The 7,675-nt window shown below is 43.8% G+C and overlaps 1 non-coding gene across 1 annotated transcript; it reads left to right on the forward strand.

Annotated features, from left to right (window-relative positions):
• Window positions 1–5,277: 5,277 nt before the first annotated feature.
• Trnai-uau lies at window positions 5,278–5,373 on the forward strand. Its single transcript has 2 exons — window positions 5,278–5,315; window positions 5,338–5,373. It is a non-coding gene; the product is annotated as a tRNA-Ile (tRNA).
• The last annotated feature ends 2,302 nt before the right edge of the window (window positions 5,374–7,675 follow it).

Genomic DNA, 7,675 nt, shown 5'->3' on the forward strand with positions numbered 1-7,675 from the left:
ACGGGCCAAGCGACAGGCACAAATCAGCGCACTGGAAACTGACACTGGAATTGCAGCCAAGTGGGTGAGAGGAAATGAGAGGGACAGAGAGGGGGGAGAGAGAGAGAGACAATCACTGCTCATGCTGCTTTTGCCCTCGAAATGTCAACGCCCTTAGGCTGCTGCACCCCAATTGGAATGTTGTCGTTTACAGCTTTCCAGTTGTGCTCTCTCAAGAGCTTTCACGCTCTTGCATATGTGTGCGTGTGTGTGTGTGTGTGTTTGTGTGTGACATACTTTTACTCCTGAACGTATTTAATTATTCAGATTGAGACATTTGGCCGTGCGTGTGTGTGTGCTTGTGGGTATGTAGGTGTGATATCGAAAACTGTTTGTTTTGCATTTCGCATTGCACGCGCCGAGCGATCGCCATTCGCAAATTTTATGTTTACTGCCAGCAGCGACGCGACGTCAGCGTCTGTCGCCCAATTATTTAGCCCATCCGCACCCCCCGCCTTGGCGACGCGTCCACATTTGGCTGACATTTGAGTTCAAACACCTGCAATGCACTCGTTCTCGCTCTCGCACTAGCACAGTCGGTCGCCTGTCTGCCCGACGCTTGGCTTTGCACTTTTTTTCTGCTACCGCTGCTGCTGCTGTTGCTGCTGCTGGCGTCGCGGCCGCTGCGCTAATTTGACTAAATTTTTTAATTTATAACCATTGCGGTTGTGGGCTATAAATTTAAGTTAATGGACTTTAATTGCGGCACCTGTGCTTATATTCCAGGCCAACGCTCAAAGTCTAGGCCTAAGCTTGGGCCACAGCAAGACTTTAATTTATACTAAAATGCGTGTAAACTTGCCAAATCACAAGATCAGCAAAAAAATTCCCACAACTTGCCGCCGCCGCTGCTGCTGACCGAGCGACCGAAAAGCAAGCAAAATGAAAATGATGTGAACGTGAAGTTTGATCAGGTGCGCATACAAATCTTACGGCAACTTTCAGTTAAACAAAAACAACAAAATGGAAAAAAAAGAAGAGGAACGGCGCAAAGCAAGCAAAAGTTAATGAGAAAGTCAAATAAACGAAACAAATAACATGCAAAGTGTCTGCTGTAACAGTGTGCGTGTGTGTGTGTGCGTGCGTGAGAGAGCAGCACTGCGGGGGCGGCAGCGAGAGAGCAGCTAAGCAAGCCAGCTGCGCAGGCGTTCTGTTAAGCTTTTTGCGTTTAATTCGCCGCAACAGCCTTCGTAGAGTGTCGACGATGCTCTCAGCGACTGCTGCTGCTGCTGCTTGATTAAGTGGGCAGCGGCAGCGGCAGCGGCAGAGGCCTGGCCCTGGGGTAAAAGTCGCTGCCAGCGCAAACATTGCAAAGTTCAACAGCAAAAGCAACTGCAGCTGTGTCAACAATGAATCTTCGCTTCAGCCCATCAATTTCGCCGTGCTAAAGTCGGACTCAGAGTCGAAGTCGAACTCGAAGTCGAACTCGAACTCGTAGAGGAACTCGCGCTGCATCTGGCAAGTAAAACTGAAAGTGGCGCTACAAGTGCACCAACTGCAACTGATAAACAAACTGCAACAACAACAAGAACAACAACAAGAAAAACAACAACTGCAGCCAGACAGTTCCCTTAGAAGACAACAACACGCTCTAATCTTAATGCCGCGCTTGAGAGATTGCGGCGTCTGGGCTGCAACGTTTCGGGTGGCCCCTGCACACACACACGCACACACACATACACAGTTATATTTATGTGGCATGCCGCATGACTAAAGCAGCGCTTATCAGTGCTCCATGGCGTGGGCTTGGGCTCGTCTGGCGTTTATCTCAATTAACACGCCACAATCACAAATGATAAGAACAAAAGATACATTTCTTATGCACTTGTTGCATGGGGCATGCGTTTCGCTTAAAAGATTTCATTGATAAAATAAAAGTGAAGATTACAATTTTTTGGCAAATGACTCATGAAAGAGATATTTCTGAAAAACGTGCAAAACTAAATATATATGTTGTTGAGAGCTTAACTTAAGTTAGTTTAAATAAAGAAGAACTCGTTGGGAACTTAAAATCTATAATGTTCTCAGTTTTTAAGAGAACATTACAAAATAAGAATTTTGGGCTTGAAAATATAAAATACAAAAGCTTAAAAAAGCAAAAAGAAAAACTGTATAAAATACTGAAAATATTTGTTGACAATCTCAAGTTAGGTAAAGTATAAAAGTATATAGACAGTTGTGTAAAAAGTTGGAAATCTTAAAGTTAAACAAGAGGTTCTAGTCGGCAGCTCCCGACTAGGGGATACCCTGAACCCTGACTCTAGCTCTTATTATTTACCAAAATTGACCAAAAAACAGGATATCGATATTTATCGATTGCTTGGAAACGGAGTAAGTTATCGATTATCGGACACAAACTGGATCTGCGCGGGAACTAGGAGCATATACATCTAACATTTCAAGTCCCCAGCTCTTATAGGTTCTGAGATCCTTGCGTTCATACATACGGACGGACGGACGGACGGACGGACAGACAGACGGACATGGCGAGATCGACTCGGCTATTGGTGCTGATCAAGAATATATATACTTTATGGGGTCGGAGATACTGCCTTCTGCCTGTTACATACATTTGGATTTTGCACAAATACAATATACGCTTTTTAATGGGTTCAGGGTATAAAAAGTCAGAAAACAGCTCGAATCGAGTTAGATTTTCAATTTCTTATTGATCTACACCTTTTTTTTCTATGTTTAAATAATACTTCTCATTGGAATTTTAATAATAATTTAAATGCTATATAAATTTAAAAATATAATTTTCCGAGTAAGAAACAAATTGCATTGTTCCAAGTATATTGATGTTATATTATTGTATTGTGAGTAAATTATTTGTGATTTCTTGAAATTCGATTCGTTTATAATTGTAAATTGATGTGATTTACTGTGAATTTCGCGGGGATTTTTCTATTCAGTTAACTTTTGGTAGCATCTAAACTTGAAACTTTCAAGACTAGTTTCTGAGCCGACTCGAATCACTTGTTCAGTTTTCTGTATCAAAACTTTTACTATAAACTATGCGCATTATTATGTGTGCACATTGGATTTCCTCGAAACGCGACAATTCGTGCTGCTTTATCATTGTTTGATTTTGTTGGCGCCAGTCACCGCCGGCACCTCCGGCACCACCGCTTCGGGCTGCTCCCAGGAACTGGGCGGCTGTCAAGTGGAGGGGGAGGAGGGGGAGGGACCAGCTGATATGCGACGCCTCGAGACGAGACTCGGGCTTGTCGGTTGAACTGAATTGATTGCTTGGATGGCTCTTCTAATTCCAATTCGATTACAGTTACACAATTGAGAGGCGCCTCTATGTGGCACATAGAACGCATAAAAATGTACACCTTGAACCCCTCGAAAAGGGGTCCATCTGATCATGTGTGTAACATAAAAGCGTAGATCTCGGAAACTACAGCAGCTGGAGACTTGAGGTTTGATTAACATATATATTAACCTTATCAGGAGCAGAAGAAATTTACAAACTTTTTCCATATCTATCCCTACTCTTATCGATATTATCGAGTTTTAAGTCAAGGGTTCTTAAGCATAACTCGAAAAATACAAGAGTTGCGTATAGCACACCCCTGACCTAACCAAAGTAGTGGAAAAGAATTGAGAATTGGGGTTTGGTATTTACACACTTTTGCATGCCATAATAAAGTCATGAAAATTTCATAAAGATCGGACTACATAGACCGAGGTTAAACCAGAATACATTTCTTACAAAATAGTCTGGGACTAAGGGAAGAAGCAGCACAGTCGCTGCGTACGTTTGTATGTGTGCATTTGTGTGTCTGTGTGCTTTGGCTTGCTTCTGCAGGGCATCGCCTAGTCGTTTACTCCCGACTCGAGCAGTTTAAGTTGCTGTTGATGATGTTGTCGGTCGTCGATTGTCCGTAAGGTCGCTTCTTAACATATTTGCCCCATTAATTGTTGGTTAGTATTATTTACTGTTTAATGTCCGACTGTCTGTTGTCGCTTATCATTTATTTATTTATATTTATATTTTTTAATTGCAACATGACATGACAAGGGATTTGCTTTTGCGCGCTTCGCTAAGTTTTTCCATTGCGAAATCGTTTTTCCAGCATTAAATTATTATTATTAATGTCATACAATGGTCATTTGTCACAGCTGCTGTTGTTGTTGCACGTAGATACATTTGTTTGTTTGCGTGTGTGTCTCTGTGTGTGTGTGTACTTTATGTTCATTGCATTGCATTTTATTTTTATTCAGTTAGAAACGATTATGGCAATAACACTTACAGCAACAACAACAACAACAACAACAACAACAGCAACAGTAAATATCGCAACGCTTTATGCCCAACGTAATTAGCGCAATTTGCATTTCCTGACTGACTCCGAGGTTGATTTTCTCGGTAATCGCCGCAAGTACTCGCGGTACACGATACGAGAAGTTGAGCTTTAGCTAGACTCCGCCTCCCCCCACCCCCCAGCCCACCTGCCGCCCCTTTCGCCGTCTATTGTTTTCGCTGCATTTTGCAATTCATTTGAAATCGAATTGTAACTGTTTTTGTTTTTGTTTTAGTTTTTGTTGTTTTCTTCTTCTCAGCTTTGTTTTGTTTAGCGTTTCGCTGTGCCAACTGGAGCTGTAGCTGGATCAGATGTTACGACGCTGTCGCTGCAATTTTAACGGGCTTTTCGTAATCGCCGCAAAACCTGCACCTGTTCTCACAACGAAAGTGAAAAGCATAAAATTTACATTGTTTACTTTGCTGCGCGGCGTTCTGTGTGCCTGTGTGTATATGTGTGTGTGAGTGTGTGTGGGGTGGTCCATTGAAAGTAAAAACTGTTACTAAACAAATTTCACTTTTCAATACTTAATACATATTTATAATTTATATTATTGTTATGTCGATTGGCTATTGAATCAATTAAGGGGCACTTAAAGCCCTGAATGACTCAATTTATTGAGTTAAATTTGGTCGGAGCTTAGTTTTACACGCATTTTTTGTACAATTAACATTAAACTTAATTTAAAGATTCATTCTTATCAGAATTGCTGACGCGGCGAATTAGCAGCAGCATTAACGAAAATTTCAAATGTCACACACACACACACACCGACATGTGCGCACGCACAGCGTGCCACAAAAAGATTGAGAGTGAGCGAGAGCAGGCGAGAGAGCGTAAGTCTGCGCTCGCTCAGTTTGTGCGAATATTCTAGTTCTCAGTGCCTCTCCGCTTTACATGCACATTTGGCAGACCTCGACCAACAGCTCCAGTGGCGCAATTGGTTAGCGCACGGTACTTATAATCAGTACACTGTGTATGAGCAATGCCGGGGTTGTGAGTTCGAGCCTCACCTGGAGCAGGTCGTTGTCGACTGTTCTTTTTTGTTTTTTTTACATTTTGTTTTTATTTTCATGGTTTTTAAAAATAATTTTTAGGTTTTTGGGTTATTTTAGCGATATTTGGTAGGGTTTTTAAATACTTTTTTGTATTGGGTGAAACAAAAAAAAATATTTATGCTTGTGTCAACTTGAAATATTTAACTGTTATTGTTTGTTATTTATTTTTAATATTAAAAAGCTGTGCTGTGCCTCTCATAATAGATAAACTGATTTTTACCTTAAAGAAGTGAACTGAAGGCACTTTTTATGCATAAATACAGAATAAATTCTATTATTGTAAATAAATCTTCTGTTGGTCTCCTTCTGGCCAGGAAATTTGCTTATAAACATTTCAGATATCTGTCAAAAGTGATTCACCCAAAACTTAAGCCAAACACATCAACATGGCTAAAAAGCACATGGCCAGAGCTGTGCCGACAGCAACGACGATGCCCAGATTCCCAGATACCCCTGACTCCTAGATGCCCAGATGCCCAGATTTCTCAGTTGGCCACCGCGCGTAGCTTCAAGCAGCTGTGGTTGAGGCTGAACATGCCACCCAAACAAATCGAGTGGCAGTGGCAAAAGTTTGTTTAAATTTCAACAACATCAACAGGGCCACTTCATGCCACAGCTGACGGGGGCCAGAAGTGGGCTAGTGCCCAAACATGTTAATCATATGGTGATGGCGATGGCTGGGAAAGCCAGCATAAATATATTTTTGTCTATTGAGTTTGGAGGTGCCGCAATTAATCAATATACAAAATCGAACACAATATCCGCTTTGGCTATGCCGCAGCGCAGCGCAGCGCAGTCAATTGAAATTATGAATAGATTGTGGCAGAGAGTCGTCGTCTGGGGCAACAGCAATTCGACAAAAAACGCCAAACAGATGTGCGGCCACAAGAAGGTGTTGAAAAAGAAAGAGAGATGCCCTCTGCCACAGCGGCTGTGGGCGTTTGTGGCATTGTCGAGTGGCATGTGGAGTGGCATGGCGTGGCGTGGCATGCGGAGTGCCGACTGTTTGAAGTAAACTCAATAAAAACGAAGCAACACAAGCGTAGCCAATAAAATGTTTGCAGTTCGTCCGGCTGAATTGTTTACAAAAAAAAAAAAGAAGAAAACAAGAGGCAACAAGAAGACGGCAAGACGAACTCAGCACTTAGCATATTTGCGGCAGCAGCTGCAACATCGATCGATCTTGCCTGGTGGTCCACGGTCCACGGTCCGCAGTCCACGGTCCGTGGTCCGTGGTCCGTGGTCCAAGTCGGGCCGTGTGGGCGCATACTGAGCGGGCACTTGCCCCAAGGGGCACAGCCATGTGGGCAGCGGCGTGCGGAATTTTAAACAAATATTTATCCAAGCAAAAAGTCGCAGGCCACGACAAGGGCAGGGCGGGGCAGCGCAGTGAAGGGCATCATCTGATCATGATGATTCATGATGATCAAGTTTCGATCGGATTCGGGTCCATCATTGGCATTCATTATGTGTTTACAGCTGCAATATTTGGGGCAACATTTATGCAAAATAAACAACCCGCCGCATGGCTCCATTCACAGCTCTTCTCGCTGCCCCCCTCCCCCAATCCTGTTGCCCTGCGCCCGCCCCGATTGGGCCACCTTCGTTATGCTTGGCCACGGTTTCGATCAGCATACGGAGGGCAGCAATTGATTTGGAACAGACCACCCAGCACATCAGCTCACACGTACCGGAACGAGCCGCCGCCGCCCCAGCTCCCCAGTTCCCCGGCTTTCCATGCTGCCAATCTGCCCACTTGCTCGGCATCCTCTGCAGCTGGTGCCCCGCCTCCGCCTGCTCCTGCCGCGCAACATGATCTTCGGGCGTCCTCTTGATCGCATCTACATATAACCAACTTTGCTGGGCGCTCGCCCGTCCGACACTCATGTTGCCAGCTTGTTCTGTTTCTTGTTCCTCATGTTGCACTGTTTTTGTTTATTTATGAGCTGTTCGTAGCATTTCCAGCTCGATTGCTGCGTGTGCCCCCGCCCCTGCCCGCCAAAACAAAAAAAAAGTGAGAATTAGGCCAATTAGTAGTATTAGTTCTTCCTGTATCTCCCTCTCCCCCTCACTATCTCTGGTATCTGGGCAGCGTCAGCGGCGTCTTTCGTGTCTTTTAACACTAATTGCAACGTGGACGCTGCAACATTTTCAAGCACTCCGTGAAAAGTGTGGAAAGTGTGAAAAGCGGCCAGCTAACGATTATCAGTCGCAATTCCCCTTGACACCCCGTAAACCCATGTGTTCTCATATAATATATGATAA

Source organism: Drosophila novamexicana, unplaced genomic scaffold (assembly GCF_003285875.2).
Source record: "Drosophila novamexicana strain 15010-1031.04,08,12 unplaced genomic scaffold, DnovRS2.1 tig00004554-arrow-pilon, whole genome shotgun sequence".
In the NCBI taxonomy this organism is placed as follows: domain Eukaryota; kingdom Metazoa; phylum Arthropoda; class Insecta; order Diptera; family Drosophilidae; genus Drosophila; species Drosophila novamexicana.